We start from the raw sequence: 18,719 nt of genomic DNA, 5'->3' as shown, positions 1-18,719 counted from the left end.
TATCCTCAACTTAAGTATGAGGTAATAATCAGGATTAAGGATAAAGGACAAAGGATTTTGCATCACTTATTTCGCTGATTCTTTCAGCCAATCGCAATATAAACTTAAAAAAAAATCGGCACTTTTTTTGGGCAATTTTCTTTTTTTAACAACTTTTTACAGTTTGAAAACATGTTCGCATGGGGTCATTTTATTTGAATTCATTGTTCATTACTAATTTTTTGAAAAAAAAATATGCAAAGTGAGCATATGAATTTATTATACAACTTTTCGTTTAGTGTTTTCTTTTAATAACTTTGTGAAGTGGGTGATGCAAAGTCCGTCTTAAGCTGACATCGAAAGCACCCGTTTTTTAAAATAACTTTTAAACAGTTAGAAAGGGTAAAATTTCGCAATTAGTTTCTTATAACTGGCAGTGATGCGCATGCGTTGATACAACTTTCGACCATATAATGGTAAAATGACCCAAGTCATCTTTTCAGTGACACATATGGCAACACTATAACTTGCATTACTAACATGTCATTGTGAATACTAAGAAGCATAGGAAATAATTATATAAATAAGTATTCAACCATTGTAAAGCTGTTAGGCAGAAAGAATAAGATGTATATGTGGGGTGCAATATGAAAATGACGATTGGCAAGAGTGTGCTCGACATTTTCATATTACACCGCCATGATTGTAATTTTGGACACCGAAACACGCAGACGTCTCTCCGTGAATTTTTAATAAAAAGCGAAGTAAATTAGAATTTAAAACTAAGTAAACTAGACTTTATTTATTTGAATGGGTATTTGGCGCACGAGACCGCCAAGAAACTTCATCTGGGGAATATTAATGGCAACCATCTGGCGGCGCCCTCCACGGCATAGCAGCTAACTTGGGTGAGTTGATAACGGCGAGCGTAGCCATTGTACGTTCGCGATATGGCGACCGTGAGGCTGGAGCCTCGTTCATTTTCAATTTTGGCATCGTGGCGTACCGGATATTATTCATTTTTGGACAGCAGCGGTGTGTAGAGTGGAGAAAAAGTGGAAAAGTATTGGTCAGTGAAGCTAAATTATTAGAACAAAATTAAAACAAAGTTAATAAATTTATAATACAAAAACTTTAATGCTACGGAGATAACAAAAAAAAAATGTCTACAATTATAATATAAAACACTAAATCTAACAGAAATAATAAAAGAGAAAACAATCTACAATATAAAAATCTTAATGCTACGGAACTAATGGGAAATTTTACAATTATAATACCACAAAGCTAAATTTAACAGAAATAATAGAAGAAAACTGAGTATATAATGCAAACAACTTAATCCTATGAATATAATCGGAAATTTTACAAAACTAAAGTATGAAATTTAAGTAAGGAAGAGATAAATCAATTATAAACGAAATTTTTTACGATTAAATACAAAATTTACCAAAAGAGTAAAACCATAATATAAAACAATTTTAATCGATACAGAGATAAAACAAAATGTTCGAAATAATAAACTCAAATAAAACAAACAGAGATAATACAAACTAAGAACAGCGGAAATAGAAAGAAAATCATTTTTCAAAAGATAATTTTAAAATACCTAATTCGCCTGAGTAAGGAAAAAACTGTACCAACCATATTTAATAACGGCATAACATCCGCCATATTCCTCCACATACATAACGGAACGCGAAAAACCACTCCACCAATACAACGCCATTTTTTTTCACCGCCACCAGCAGCAGCAACAACACCAGCAGCGATTCAGGTCAGAAAAACTTTCAAACTACAATGTTTATACAATTAACAAGACAGAAACAGAAAACAAACGTACGAAAAAACTAATTTCGATTTTAAAAAATCAAATACCTCAACATGCTCATAGTACATTAATTGACCTTTGCATAGATTATGCCGACATTTTCGCTCTTGACACGGACAAAATGACTTTAAATAACTTTTACGAGCAAAGATTAAGACTGACAGACAACGAACCGGTATATGTTAAAAACTATAGATTGCCATACTCTCAATGCGAAGAAATAAATCGCCAAGTAAATAAATTATTAGACAACGATCTGATTGAACCCAGTTATTCGAATTACAATAGTCCTTTGATTGTAGTCCCAAAGAAAGATGCTATGGGTGAAAAAGCATATCGTATGTGCGTAGATTTTCGCGCGGTAAACAAAAAACTCATTGCTGATAAATTTCCACTAGCTAGAGTTGACGATATTTTAGACAATCTCGGTAGAGCAAAATATTTTTCCACATTACATCTTTTTTCAGGATTTCATCAAATCCCCTTGCATCCTGACTCTCGTGACATTACGTCTTTCAGCACTGACCGTGGCGCATTTAGATGGAAAGTGCTTCCATTCGGCTTAAATATAGCACCAAATTCATTCTCAAGAATGATGACCATAGCTTTTTCGGGCATACCACCCAATGTCGCATTTTTATACGTCGACGATATTATCGTCATAGGGTGTAGTGAAGCACACCACATTAAAAATCTTTCAAAAGTCTTCGATACTTGTAGATCTTTCAATCTCAAACTTAACCCAAATAAATGCAACTTTTTACGACCAGAAGTTACATTGTTCAGCCAAAGGTATGTTGCCAGACGACTCTAAAATAAACGCAATTAAAAAGTATACAAAACTAACTGACAAAGACGCGGTACGACGATTTGTCGCGTTTGCAAACTATTACAGACGGTTTATACCTAATCTTGCATCTCTGGCGGCGCCTCTGAACTGATTAAGCAGAAAAAGAGTTGAATTTGTATGGGATGATGAGTGCGAAAGAGCATTTTTCTCTTTGAAAGCAGCGTTACTTTCACCAAAATTACTTCAATATCCAGATTTTACTAAACAATTCATTATTACCGTTGATGCTTCCACAACTGGATGTGGCGCTATTTTGAGTCAAGAACAACAAGGTAGTGATTTACCAATTTGTTTCGCTTCTAAAGCATTTAATAAAGCTGAACAGAAAAACCCCATTATAGAATTAGAGCTTTTAGCTATTTACTTTGCAATCAAGCAATTTCGACCATACGTTTATGGCAGCCATTTCATTGTAAAGTCAGATCATAGACCTCTAGTATACTTATTCAATATGAAAGACCCATTTTCAAAACTTTCAAGAATAAGATTAGAGTTAGCAGAATATAACTTTACTATAGTTTACATAAAGGGTAAATCAAACGTTGGTGCTGATGCACTATCGCGTATTACAATCGATGAGATTAAAGAATCGAACAAACAAATTTTGGCAGTACAGACAAGAGCCATGACAAAAAAGGCAAACGACAAAAATTTACATAGGAAAACAGACAAAAACGACGAAAAACAACTTACTTTACATGTCTACGACAAATTTTCTTTTAATTTTTCGAAAAAAGTTCCACGAATAAGATCTGCAATTACGTACGATAAAAATAATAAAACAACAAATTTAAGAATTTTTGCGCATATTAAACATAAGGAACTCGAGTTACTTAGTTTTGTGCTTGTTAACGAAATAATGACTTTAGAGAAATTACTTTCGAGGCTTGAATCAGAAGCCGGCAAACACAAAATTAACGATAATTAAAAACGATATTATGTTCGAACATTACACTATTACAAATTTCAAAAATATTGGGAATAAAATTTTAAAATCATTAGAAATTATACTAACAGATCCAGTGGAGACAGTAACAGATGAAGATACAAAATTAAAACTTATGAAAATTTACCATAATGATCCCATTTCTGGTGGACATTGCGGAATGAAAAAATTTTACGCAAAATTGCGAAAACAATTTTATTGGAAGAACATGATTCGTGATATATCGAAATATATCAAAAATTTTAAGGATTGTCTTTTAAACAAGGTTAAACCTAAAACAAAAGAAAAACTTGTTTTAACACCAACTCCTTGTAAACCATTTGATATACTAGTAACTGACACAATAGGACCCATACCTGAGTCCAAATATGGTAACAAGTTCGCACTTACCATGATTTGCGACATGACTAAATACCTGGTAACAGTCGCTGTACCAGATAAATCGGCAAAAACAATCGCTTCAGCAATCTTTGAAGGCTTCATTTTGACATACGGCACAATGAATGCCATAAAATCAGATTTAGGTACTGAATTTAAAAATGAATTATTTGAAGAATTAACAAAGCTTTTAAATATTCAACATAATTTTTCAACTGCATACCATCACGAAACTATTGGCACGATTGAACGTAATCATAAAGTTTTTAATGAATACTTACGTGCATATTTAAAAGACACTTTTTCTGATTGGGATGTTTATTTAAAATACTTTACTTTCCTACACAATACTACGAGTAGCACAGTTTTCGACAATCAATTTTCACCTTACGAGTTAGTTTTTGGGAAAAAGGCAACTTTGCCTAATGAATTAACAACGGAAAAAATTTACCCAATTTATATCGTCGAAAACTATGCCAAAGAAGTTAAGTTTAGGATGCAGAAAACGCACAAAATGGCACAAAATCTAATTAATAAAAATAAATTACAAAGTAAAAATTTGTACGATAAAACGGCACGACCTTTAATTGTAAAAATCGGAGATAAAGTACTTTTACAGAAAGAACCACATCATAAACACGAAAATATTTATCAAGGTCCGTTTATTATAACTAAAATTAACGAACCTAATGTAACTATTTTCGATAAAGTTAAAAACAAAGAAAAAGTGGTATATAAAAACCGCCTTAGAAAAGTAAATTAACATTAAAAAAAAAAAATCCAAAATTTTTTTTTGTAGTACTAGTTGCATACTCGTCATTTTTAAATAGCCACGAAGGCAACAAAAAAAATATAAATAGAAAAACAAAACAAAAATATATAAAGAACACAAAATTTTGTATATCAAAACGAAAAAAATGTAATTTGAAGTTATTCATAGTATTCATATAAAAAAATTTATATTTTATAAACAAAAAAAAGAAAAACCTTAAGTTGAATATATAAAATGTAAATATTATACAAACGAAAATTCAATATACCGCAAGTTTAATTAACATTTATTTAAATAGTCACAGAGTTGCTCCGAACGAACGATCTCAAAGGGGGAGGAACACCCTAATGTGAACATCTTCGTTCGTTCGCAACAATTCTGTTTAGCTTATGCAAAAGAAGAACTGACAAAACTGATCACTTTGTCAATTCTTTTTTTCCCCAAAAAGGAAGATGTAATGGTAAAATGACCCAAGTCATCTTTTCAATGACACATATGGCAACACTATAACTTGCATTACTAACATGTCATCGTGAATACTAAGAAGAATAGGAAATATATATATAAACAAAAAATTCAGTTATTGTAAGGCTGTTAGGCAGAAAGAATAAGATGTATATGTGGGGTGCAATATGAAAATGACGATTGGCAAGAGTGTGCTCGACATTTTCATATTTTTATTTTTTTTATTATTTATTTATTAAACATTTCTTAATGCATATTTTAAATAACTTACAATATTGAAAGAGCACATTCTATTACTCTATAGCATAAGAAAGGTACATGGCATTTTTATATTAAATTTTTAAAATAGTATTAAATGCCAGTTCACATATTAAAATTATTTTTCAGTGTGGGGTGTATAGTTTTTAATAATATTATAGAATAATCTCATAATAATTCAGATAATTAGTTAAGATTGCGATAGAGAAACAATTGATAATTCGTTAATTAGTTAAGGTTCCGATAGAGAAACAGTTGATATAGTTGCACCGCCATGATTGTAATTTTGGACACCGAAACACGCAGACGTATCTCCGTGAATTTTTAATAAAAAGCGAATTAAATTAGAATTTAAAACTAAGTAAACTAGACTTTATTTATTTGAATGGGTGTTTGGCGCACGAGACCGCCAAGAAACTTCATCTGGGGAATAATAATGGCAACCATCTGGAGGCGGCGCCCTCCACGGCATAGCAGCTAACTTGGGTGAGTTGATAACGGCGAGCGTGGCCATTGTACGTTCGCGATAACCATATTCGACCAATTTTCGACATGAACAATAAATGGCCTAAACAGTTTTAAACGAGTAGAAAGTATAGTAACGCGCCGGACGCCGCCGCCGCACAGTGTTTCGTGTAGAACAAGCTAGCTGGACAAAAACAAAGTTCTTATTCTAAGAAAAGTGTAATGAGAAATGAATGAAAACAAACAAAATAACGGGATTTTTGCTTTTTTTGATATTTTTGCTCATATATATTGAGTAATTGAAGTAAGAAGGCAGGAGTGCCCGTAAAATGCATTGATTAATTTGCAAAATTCTTGTTGTATATTAAGCTTCATATTTCTTTTAAGTGAACACTTTTATATAAAAATTTTTTTTGATGGATTCTAAGCTCTAAGGTAAGTAAAATTTTTTAATAGTAATTATTTCGCAATTAGAGAATTTTAAATATATTTACCATTCCGTTATTAAGAAGAAAAGGTATTTTTTCTCTATATTTTTAACTTTAGGGACAAAAAAGTTACATACATCCGCAGACATCCGGGCTAAATTTTACATATGTTATAGTCGCAAGTATTCTCTAATAGTCGAAGGAAAAAACCATTACGAATTCTTTGCACGTCTATTTTTAATTTTTTTTTTTGTAGATTTAGTTATCTCTACATATAAAATAGGATGTATGTACGTACCAGCTCCGACGAGATATTTGAACCTTTAAAGCTGATCTACAAACGGCAAAACCAATTCCCAGGTACAGGGAACAAACACGTAGCCATAAAACACACAAAAATAAACGCGCAAGGTCAACAAGGGCACACCAAAAGCAAAAAGGCGAAGATCACTGACTTCAACCTGCCACAACCTACCGCACCAGTCACCAAGGCATAAAAACAGGTACATACAAAGCAATCCTAATGCAGATATAACCACACAGGAACGCTACACAAAACAACCCCACTTGGTAGCATCTACGCCAATACCTGAATGTAATATAAATACTGCAAAACTTGGATTGATAGTAGATAAACCAAAACCAGGTTTCGGCAATACTAATGACGGCAACACTGCTCGTAGGTTTTTCGCAAATTCTGAGGCTGGTGCTGAGATTACGGGACTGGATGTTACGCTCATCAAAAGATTCGACACTCTCCTTCGTGAATTAGCATCTGGGTACAATATAAATATCCAAAGATTTGATAAATTTGCGGTCGAGACTAAAAAACTATACATAGATCTCTATCCATGGTTTAATATGCCTGTTACAGTTCATAAAATCTTAGTGCATAGTACTGATATTATAAAATCAGCAATTTTACCTATTGTTCAACTTTCTGAGGAAGCACAGGAAACCCGTAACAAAGATTTGAGACGATTCAGGGATGATAACATACAAAAGCAGTTGCGTGAAGCCACGAATAGGGATCCTTTGAATATGTTGCTTATAACATCGGATCCTTTAGTTAACAGTTTTAGGGAGATACCTTAGAAAAAATTTAAAAGTCTGACTTCAGAAGTCTTAAACTTACTGTCCCCCGATAATGTTGAGGAGTCAATAAATACCCCAGTTGTTTCAAGCTTTCACAGTAGTGTTGCTGATGCTCATGACTATTCCACAAGTGACTCATCGAATGAAAGTGATGATAGCGAATAATAACATAATTATAAAAGATAACCTACTCTATAGCTTTTTGTTGGATCAGGTTTTATTTAATTTAAATCTATTGTTTTTGTACTTTGTATGATACTTTACTTTTAAGTTTTTGTAATAAGTAATTTTCACATAATTAATTTAATTATTTACATTGTTATTATTATTATTGTAATTCACTTTTACATTCCTGACTGGTACTATAAAATAATTTTGTAAAAATTGTAGTGCCAGGATAAATACTTAAATAAATACAAAATATGTATGTACATATGTACAGTCACTCACATAAATAAGTAGACACCCTTTTTGCACAATTCTTACAATTTTCGCTTTGGCAAATTTATTTTAACTAATTCCCATAAGAAAATTTGTCACGATCTACAACAAAAACTAAATTATATTTAAAAAATGCTTGAAAAATTCGACGAATTTTCATAAAAAGATTTAATTTCTTTTCCGAATTTTTAGAATTTTTTAGAGTATTGAGATTTGTAGTCCATTCAATTTAAGTACAATAAAGTAATATTCTTAAGTCCTTTAAATTTTTTTGGATCTATGTCACCTATTCACATGAGTTACTGTATATGAAATAAGCAAATGTATGCATATGAAGTAAAATTTTGCAAAAAAATAAAAAAAAGAACATATGGCTGAAAAAAATTACGTAGTTGTAATAAATGACTGCATATGAAAGGGAAAATCTCATAAAATAATTTTGTCCAGCGAGCTTGTTCTACACGAAACACTGTGCGCCGCCGCCGCGCCGATATTTTTGACATTCGGCGGCGGCGTGCCAAAAACGACAAAAATCGGCGCCGGTGGCGGCGGCGGCGTTTATCGGCGGCGTATATCTCTAATAATTAATTCTATTTAATATTTTTTGGTACGCTACAAATTATTTTGGAACAATTTTTTAGGATTTTGGTAGAGGCTATTATAGGTAAGTGGCAACAATGGGAAACCATATATGTATGTAGGTGAAACATTTGTGCTTTCGAATTTAGTGGGGATACATAAAGGTTTAGGTCTTTGAAATTCGCAGTATAACACTTAGATAATTGTTCCCAAAGATGGCGCGCTTGTGCACGAAAATGAATTTCGACATTTGTATGAATTGTTCGAATTTACAAAAAACTTTTTCTATTAATTATAAACAAATAGAGTAATATTTGTTAACAAAAATAGGCCTATCCACTGCGGCTGATCAATACGAATCGATTCATATAACTTTTATATAATTTTACGTATGCTAAGTATGCGAAACAGCCTGTCAATTGATTGTATGGACATTTTGTTAGCGTATTAATATATAGTGGGTAATGTACTGCCCATGCAATACGGCCGCCATGATGCCGGTTGCCGTTTTCACCTAAAATCAAGGGGCGTTTTTTTTTTCGTTTAATATACAACGTGAAATTTTCCGATTCACTCAAGTTGCATTTAAATAATAATAAACTAAGTTGAAATAAAAGAATATATAATAAAGTAAAATAAGAAATAAAATAAATTAGCATAAAAGAAAATATAAAAAATTGAATGTCATATTTTTGTAATTTTTTGTTTTTTGTTCAGTATACGACGTACTTTATTTAAAATGAGGATTAAATCTGCAAATGCAAAAACATTTTCGGGCAAATTTGCCATTAATTGTTATAAAGGAATTTAGTTAGTTTCAATAAAAGTTAACTCATTATTTGTGATTTCATGTTTTTTGAAAACAACTAAGATAAAAAACAAAAAATCTGTTAAATAAAAACTTATGTATTTACGTGTAAGTGAAATTTACCACAACAAATGGGCCGGTCAAAAATTAGTTCTATCTATTTAAGATTTTTTGGTACGCTGCAAATTATTTTGGAACAATATTTTAGGATGTTGGTGGAGGCTATTATAGGTAAGTGGCAACATTGGGAAACCATATTTGAATGTAGGTGAAATATTTGTGCCTTCGAATTTAGCGGGGATACATAAAGGTTTAGGTCTTTGAAATTCGCATTAGAATACTTAGATAATTGTTCCCAAAGATGGCGCGATTGTGCACGAAAATGAATTTCGATATTTGTATGAATTGTTCGAATTTACAAAAAAACTTTTTCTATTAATTATAAACAAATAGAGTAATATTTGTTAACAAAAATAGGCCTATGCACTGCGGCTGATCAATACGAATCGATTCATATAACTTTTATATGATTTTACGTATGCTAAGTATGCGAAACAGCTTGTCAATTGATTGTATGGAAATTTTGTTAGCGTATTATTTTATAGATAGTGGGTGATATACTGCCTATGCAATACGGCCGCCATGATGCCGCTTGCCGTTTTCACCTAAAATCAAGGGACGTTTTTTTTTCGTTTAATATACAACTTGAAATTTTCCGATTCAGTCAAGTTGCATTTAAATAATAATAAACTAAGTTGAGATAAAAGAATATATAATAAAGTAAAATAAGAAATAAAATAAACTAGCATAAAAGACAATATAAAAAAATTTAATGTTATATTTTTGTAACTTTTTTGTTTTTTGTTCAGTATAAGACGTACTTTATTTAAAATGAGGATTAAATCTTCAAATGCAAAAACATTTTCCGGCAAATTTGCCATTAATTGTTATAAATGAATTTAGTTAGTTTCAACAAAAGTTAACTCATTAGGGCTGGCCACATTCAACACGGCTGATACAGACCACAGCTACAGCAAAGCAAAACTTGGCAACAATCGTAGCCATGCATTGGCTACTTGGTTACAATGGCAACCACAACTACAGTGGCAGCGCTGTTTCGAACAGCTTATGTGTTTTAGCATTTCATTGTCAAACAAGTAAGGAAGGCTAAGTTCGGGTGTAACCGAACATAACATACTCAGTTGAGAGCTATGGAGACAAAATAAGGAAAATCAATCTGGGGTAACCCTGGAATGTGGTTGTATAACATGTGTATCAAATGAAAGGTATTAAAGAGTATTTTAAGAGAGAATAGGCCATAGTTGTATGGATGAACGCCATTTAGGGATATCGCCATAAAGGTAGACCAGGGCTGACTCTAGAATTTGTTTGTACGATATGGGTATCAAATGAAAGGTGTTACTGAGCATTTTAAGAGGGAGTGGGCCTTAGGTCTATCGGTGGACGCCTTTTCGAGATGTCCCCATTAAGGTGGACCAGGGGTGATTCTATAATGTGTTTGTACGATATGGGTATCAAATGAAAGCTGTTAATGAGTATTTTGAAAAGGAGTGATCCTTAGTTCCATAGGTGGACGCCGTTTCGAGATATCGCCATAAAGGTGGACCAGGGGTGTCTCTAGAATGTGTTTGTACGATATGGGAATCAAATGAAAGGTGTTACTGAGCATTTTAAGAGGGAGTGGGCATTAGGTCTATAGGTGGACGCCTTTTCGAGATATCGCCATTAGGGTGGGCCAGGGGTGACTCTAGAATGTTTGTACGGTATGGGTATCAAACGAAAGGTGTTACTGAGCATTTTAAGAGGGAGTGGGCATGAGGTCTAAAGGTGGACGCCTTTTCGAGATATCGTCATTAGGGTGGGCCAGGGGTGACTCTAGAATGTGTTTATACGATATGTGCATCAAACGAAAGGTGTTACTGAGCATTTTAAGAGGGAGTGGGCATTAGGTCTATAGGTGGACGCCCTTTCGAGATATCGCCATTACGGTGGGCCAGGGGTGACTCTAGAATGTTTGTACGATATGGGTATCAAACGAAAGGTGTTACTGAGCATTTTAAGAGGGAGTGGGCATTAGGTCTATAGGTGGACGCCTTTTCGAGATATCGCCATTAGGGTGGGCCAGGGGTGACTCTAGAATGTGTTTGTACGATATGGGTATCGAATGAAAGGTGGTAAGGAGTATTTTAAAAGGGAGTAATCCTTAGTTCTATAGGTGGACGCCTTTTCGAGATATCGCCATAAAGGTGGACCAAGGGTGACTCTAGAATGTTTGTACGATATGGGTATCAAACGAAAGGTGTTACTGAGCATTTTAAGAGGGAGTGGGCATTAGGTCTATAGGTGGACGCCTTTTCGAGATATCGCCATTAGGGTGGGTCAGGGTGACTCTAGAATGTGTTTGTACGATATGGGTATCAAATGAAAGGTGGTAATGAGTATTTTAAAAGGGAGTAATCCTTAGTTCTATAGGTGGACGCCTTTTCGAGATGTCGCCATAAAGCTGGACCAAGGGTGACTCTAGAATGTTTGTACGGTATGGGTATCAAACGAAAGGTGTTACTGAGCATTTTAAGAGGGAGTGGGCATTAGGTCTATAGGTGGACGCCTTTTCGAGATATCGCCATTAGGGTGGGCCAGGGTGACTCTAGAATGTGTTTGTACGATATGGGTATCAAATGAAAGGTGGTAATGAGTATTTTAAAAGGGAGTAATCCTTAGTTCTATAGGTGGACGCCTTTTCGAGATATCGCCATTAGGGTGGGCCAGGTGTGACTCTAGAATGTTTGTACGATATGGTTATCAAACGAAAGGTGTTACTGAGCATTTTAAGAGGGAGTGGGCATTAGGTCTATAGGTGGACGCCTTTTCGAGATATCGCGATTAGGGTGGGACAGGGGTGACTCTAGAATGTTTGTACGATATGGGTATCAAACGAAAGGTGTTACTGAGCATTTTAAGAGGGAGTGTACATTAGGTCTATAGGTGGACGCCTTTTCGAGATATCGCCATTAGGGTGGGCCAAGGGTGACTCTAGAATGTTTGTAGGATATGGGTATCAAACGAAAGGTGTTACTGAGCATTTTAAGAGGGAGTGGACATTAGGTCTATAGGTGGACGCCTTTTCGAGATATCGCCATTAGGGTGGGCCAGGGTGACTCTAGAATGTGTTTGTACGATATGGGTATCAAATGAAAGGTGGTAATGAGTATTTTAAAAGGGAGTAATCCTTAGTTCTATAGGTGGATGCCTTTTCGAAATATCGCCATTAGGGTGGGCCAGGTGTGACTCTAGAATGTTTGTACGATATGGGTATCAAACGAAAGCTGTTACTGAGCATTTTAAGAGGGAGTGGGCATTAGGTGGACGCCTTTTCGAGATATTGCCATTAGGGTGGGCCAGGGGTGACTCTAGAATGTTTGTACGATATGGGTATCAAACGAAAGGTGTTACTGAGCATTTTAAGAGGGAGTGGACACTAGGTCTATAGGTGGACGCCTTTTCGAGATATCGCCATTAGGGTGGGCCAGGGGTTACTCTAGAATGTTTGTACGATATGGGTATCAAACGAAAGGTGTTACTAGCATTTTAAGAGAGAGGGGGCATTAGTTCTATAGGTGGACGCCTTTTCGAGATATCGCCATTAGGGTGGGACAGGGGTGACTCTGGTATGTTTTTGTACGATATGGATATCAAATTAAAGGTATTAATGAGGGTTTTAAAAGCGAGTGGCCCTTAGATGTATATGTGAAGGCGTTCTCGTGATATCCACCAAAATGTGGACCAGGTGATCCAGAAAATCATCTGTCGGGTACTGCTAATTTATTTATATATGCAATACCACTAACAGTATTCCTGCCAAGATTCCAAGGGCTGTTGATTTCGCCTTGTAGAACTTTTTCATTTTCTTCTACTTAATATGGTAGGTGTCACACCCATTTTACAAAGATTTTTCCAAAGTTATATTTTGCGTCAACAAACCAATCCAGTTACCATGTTTCATCCCTTTTTTCGTATTTGGTATAGAATTATGGCATTTTTTTCATTTTTCGTAATTTTCGATATCGATAAAGTGGGCGTGGTTATGGCCAGATTTCGCCCATTTTTTATACCAAGAAAAAGTGAGCTCAGGTAAGTACGTGGGCTAAGTTTAGTAAAGATATATCGGATTTTGCTCAAGTTATTGTGTTAATGGCCGAGCGGAAGGACAGACGGTGGACTGTGTATAAAAACTGGGCGTGGCTTCCACCGATTTCGCCCATTTTCACAGAGAACAGTTACCGTCATAGAATCTATGCTCCTACCAAATTTGAGAAGGATTGGTAAATTTTTGTTCGACTTATGGCAATAAAAGTATTCTAGACAAACTAAATGAAAATGGGCGGAGCCACGCCCATTTTGAAATTTTCTTTTATTTTTGTATTTTGTTGCATCATATCATTACTGGAGTTGAATTTTGACTTAATTTACTTATATACAGTAAAGATATTAAATTTTTTGTTAAAATTTGAATTTAAAAAATTTTTTTTTTAAAAAGCGGGCGTGTTCTTAATCCAATTTTGCTAATTTTTATTTAGCACATATAGAGTAATAGTAGTAACGTTCCTGCCAAATTTCATCATGATATCTTCAACGACTGCCAAATTACAGCTTGCAAAACTTTTAAATTACCTTCTTGTAAAAGTGGGCGGGGCCACGCCCATTGTCCAAAATCTTAATAATTTTCTATTCTACGTCATAACGTCAACCCATCTACCAAGTTTCGTCGCTTTATCTGTCTTTTGTAATGAGTTATCGCACTTTTTCGGTTTTTCGAAATTTTCGATATCGAAAAAGTGGGCGTGGTTATAGTCCGATATCGTTCATTTTAAATAGCGATCTGAGATGAGTGCTCAGGAACCTACATACCAAATGTCATCAAGATACCTCAAAATTTACTCAAGTTATCGTGTTAACGGACGGACGGACGGACGGACGGACGGACATGGCTCAATCAAATTTTTTTTCGATCCTGATTATTTTGATATATGGAAGTCTATATCTATCTCGATTCCTTTATATATGTACAACCAACCGTTATCCAATCAAACTTAATATACTCTGTGAGCTCTGCTCAACTGAGTATAAAAAGGCGTCCCGCCAAGTTGATTGGAATTCTGCAAATAAATTAATGGAAATAAAATAACTCGTTCTGTATACTGTATAAATCTGATATATTTCTACGATCATTCTACAATCAACAAATTCATTATACTCTAAATAGCAAGCTGCGATTGAAATTCTGCAAATAAATTAAAAAGTCAGCTACATGAATTAATGGAAATAAAATAACTCGTTCTGCATACTGTATAAATCTGATATATTTCTACGATCATTCTACAATCAACAAATTCATTATACTTTAAATAGCAAGCTGCTACACATGGTTCTGGCCTCTGGTATTACCATTGGAAACTGGTGGAGCTCAGCGTTCTTGGAATTGTAATTAAATTTATATATAGACACTTCCACGAAACCAAATCCCAAAAAAAAGTGGAGGGAGAATAAAATGAGCGAAGTTGTCTTCGGAACTTTGTGGCTACTATTGCTAAGATATCCCACATCATTTATTTAGCAAATGAAATATTTATGATGTGCAAAAATAGACGATGGTGGGTTCGCTCTCTGAACCTGACGCGAGAAGAAGAGGGATTTTTCAAGACATGCTTCCAACAGTTGCAGGAAAAAGATGAAGAGCATTTTTTTAAAGTAACGCGGATGAGCACAGAAAACTTTAATTTGTTATTGACGCTACTTAGGAAGAAATTGCGCCGCTTCTCGAACAGAAAATCAATATGTCCAGAAACGCGCCTGGCTATGACATCGATGTATGTTTGTTAGTTGAGTCTTGGTAAAAGGCAATACATAATACTTTTATATATGTATGCATATGTGGATAATTTTAACATATATTTTTAGGTTCTTAGCTCAAGGCTGTAATTATAATGTTCTAGCTTGGACTTTTAAGATGGGTGTGTCAACTGTAAAGAAAATTATATACGAAACATGCGATGCCATTTGGGATGAGCTACATATGGTATACTTATCACCTCCGAACCGAACTTGCCATAATTGCCGAAAAATTCATTATTAAGACAGGAATGCCGAATTGCTTAGGAGCTATTGATGGTGAACACATCAATATTGTACGCCCATCTAAGAGTGGGGCCTTGTATTTCAATTATAAAAAGACTCATAGCATCGTTCTTATGGCAGCATGTGATGCAAACTACATCTTTACATATGCAGACATTGGTGCTTTGGGGAGTCAGAGTGATGGTGGAGTCTTTGCCCGAAGTTCTTTTGGAAACAAAATATTGAATGGAACATTAGAAATCCCTCACCCTACCAATTTGCCAGGAACACCTATTAATTTTCCATATTAATTTGTTGGGGATAACGCATTTCCGCTTAAAACAAATTTATTCCGGGTATACATTTAAGTGATGATGAGGAGAAGTACAATATTGTAACGATTTTTACTTGCAAATCCTCTTATTTGCAATCCTCTGCTAAGTTCGAATCACTAAACTGTTGAATAAATAACTCCAATTTGTAATAATGCAAAATGGCCTTTATTTAAAGTACTTCACAATAACACTCAAACTGTTCAACGAATAGCTTGCTTAATAACGAAACTGCTTGACAGCTCAAATCAAACTGAATTCCAGCGCCTCTGCAATTGTCGCCTTTTATACTCTTAGATTTCAACCTTCGCATCTTCTAGGCGCTTCCAGAATCTACTAGTCCAGCAGCTCAAAAATTTCGCAGCTGTAACTACAATTGCACAATTTTATACATCTTCTAGGCGCTTCCAGAATCTACTAGTCCAGCAGCTCTCAAACTTCTCAGCTGTAACTACAATTGCACAATTTTATACATCTTCTAGGCGCTTCCAGAATCTACTAGTCCAGCAGCTCTCAAACTTCTCAGCTGTAACTACAATTGCACAATTTTATACATCTTCTAGGCGCTTCCAGAATCTGCTAGACCAGCAGCTCTCAAACTTCTCAGCTGTAACTACAATTGCACAATTTTATACATCTTCTAGGCGCTTCCAGAATCTACTAGTCCAGCAGCTCTCAAACTTCTCAGCTGTAACTACAATTGCACAATTTTATAGTTTTTCTCATTGCATACTTATAGGAGTATCTCAGATATATGCATGTGTTTGTGCATTGACTCTCCGCTGCTCGTATACGTACATGGTACATATGTGTAGACGCAATTATTGTTTCGTTTATGTAGATACATAATGATTTATCTATGGATGTGAATTCACGTCACTGCTTAGCATCGGCTTAGAGATGGCAGCACTCCTTTGTTTTGATAATATTCGTAACACTGCCCTCCACCTAAGTCTGATCGTCCCGATTAGACAAATCTCCCGATCTAAACGTTGCCAGCCTTTCCAAATGGACCACTTTCATTTTTGTTCGTGGTTTACCAATGGTTTGTATGCGGTACCCTATATCGTTGATCCGTTTTACAACTTTTTATGGGCCTTCCCAATTACACTGCAATTTCGGGGACAAACCTTTTTGACGTTGTGGGTTGTATAACAGCACCAAATCTCCTTCCTTTAAACCTTCTGAATTAATTGCTTTATCGTATCTGGCTTTCATCTTTTCACTCATAATCTTTGTTCGTTGCCTAATCAGATCATGTATTTCTCTTAGCTCTTCTTCCAGATCACTAGTGGATTTCTTGACATTTCCCTCCGCATTGGCATCTATCCCAAACTTCAATCAGCTGGCAGTCTAAGGTCATTGTCAAAAATTACTTTTGCAATGGTTTAGCCCGTTGTCTCATGCACTGCTGATCGGTAAGCCATCAAGAATAATGCGGGTATCCCACTCTTTATGGTACTTGTCTACTACTTTCCTTAAGTGCTCCTCCAATGTTCTATTGAATCGTTCTACCATACCATCGGATTGAGGATGCAATGCAGTTGTTCGTGTTTTTCGAATGCCCAATGATTTACACATTTCCTGGAACACAGCTGATTCGAAATTCCTGCCTTGGTCAGAATGTAACTCCATTGGTACACCATACCTTGCAACCCAATTTTTTACAAACACTTCTGCTACTGTTTCCGCTTCTTGATATGCGATTGGGTATACCTCTGGCCATTTGCTGAAATAATCCATAACTACCAGTACATATTTGTTTCCGCCGTTGCTAGTAGGAAATGGACCGGCGACATCCATAGCGATCCTTTCAAATGGCGCACCTGAGTTATGTTGCTTCATCTGGCCATGACTTCGGGTTCTGGGCCCTTTCGCTCTGCTGCAAACCTCGCAGTTCGCAATCCACTCAGTGACCGACTGACGGCAACCAACCGAATAGAATCTCTGTTTAATCTTCTCGAGCGTCTTCGTGATTCCAAGATGACCTCCGCTTGGACCATTATGCAGCTCGCTGAGCACGTCAGGAATCCTCTTTCTGGGAACAGCTATCAGTTTCTTCTTGCATTTACCATCCTCACTCTCCCATACTCGATGAAGGCAGCCGGATATCAATTCTAAACTGTTCCACTGTGCCCAATATGACTTCGCAATGGGACTCTCTGCTGACATCTCTTCTCTGTTTGGTCTTTCGTTTCGTTCGAGCCCTTGCATAACACGTGACAGATCTGTATCTTCTAGCTGACACTTCCTTAGCTGTTCCTTGTCCCATTCATCTGTAAAGTTATAGTCATTAGCCGGACATCTATAATGTCTTCTTTAGCCTCGGCTTTTGAACAGTGCTTGCATTCCAAACTACATGGTCTTCGTGACATTGCATCGGCATTTCCATGGGTACTACCTTTTCGATGCTCAATGGAAAAGTCATAGCTTTGTAGTCGCTCGATCCGCCGTGCCAATTGTCCTTCCGGATTACGGAACTGCAGAATCCATTTCAACGCTGCGTGATCTGTCCTGACACGGAATCGCTGGCCGTAGAGGTATTTGTGAAAATGTTTAATGCACTCCACCAATGCCAACAGCTCTCTCCGCGTAACGCAGTAGTTCCTCTCTGGTTTTCGAATCGAACGGCTGTAATATGCAACTACCTTCTCCTGTCCATCTACCAGTTGTGATAAAACGCCTCCTATAGCATATCCACTCGCATCTGTATCTAGAATAAATGTTGCTCCTGGAATCGGATATGCTAACATTGGGGCAGTGCACAAACGCTCCTTCATTGTTTGGAAAGCCACTTCTTGCTCCTTCTTCCATTCAAAAGCTTAATTTTTTCTTGTAAGCTCATGGAGGCTATGGGCTACGCTGGAAAAATTTGGTACGAACCGGCGGTAATATGTGCACAGCCCAAGGAAACTTCTTAATTCATGTAGTTTCTGTGGTCTTGGCCAATCCTTTAC

General features: G+C 35.7%; 1 protein-coding gene and 1 pseudogene across 1 annotated transcript in view; one reads left to right on the top strand and one right to left on the bottom strand.

The window, feature by feature from the left end:
* Positions 1-18,719, bottom strand: part of CaMKI (Calcium/calmodulin-dependent protein kinase I) — a 1,042,346-nt gene that overhangs the window by 438,946 nt on the left and 584,681 nt on the right. The gene's annotated exons all lie outside the window — the stretch shown is intronic.
* Positions 15,151-18,719, top strand: part of LOC137234725 (putative nuclease HARBI1) — a 41,771-nt pseudogene continuing 38,202 nt past the window's right edge.

The sequence above is a fragment of the Eurosta solidaginis genome, chromosome X, assembly GCF_040869045.1.
Source record: "Eurosta solidaginis isolate ZX-2024a chromosome X, ASM4086904v1, whole genome shotgun sequence".
NCBI classification, from domain to species: Eukaryota; Metazoa; Arthropoda; class Insecta; order Diptera; family Tephritidae; genus Eurosta; species Eurosta solidaginis.
The sequence above is the reverse complement of the archived record's forward strand: the minus strand, read 5'-3'. Positions and strand labels throughout refer to the sequence as shown.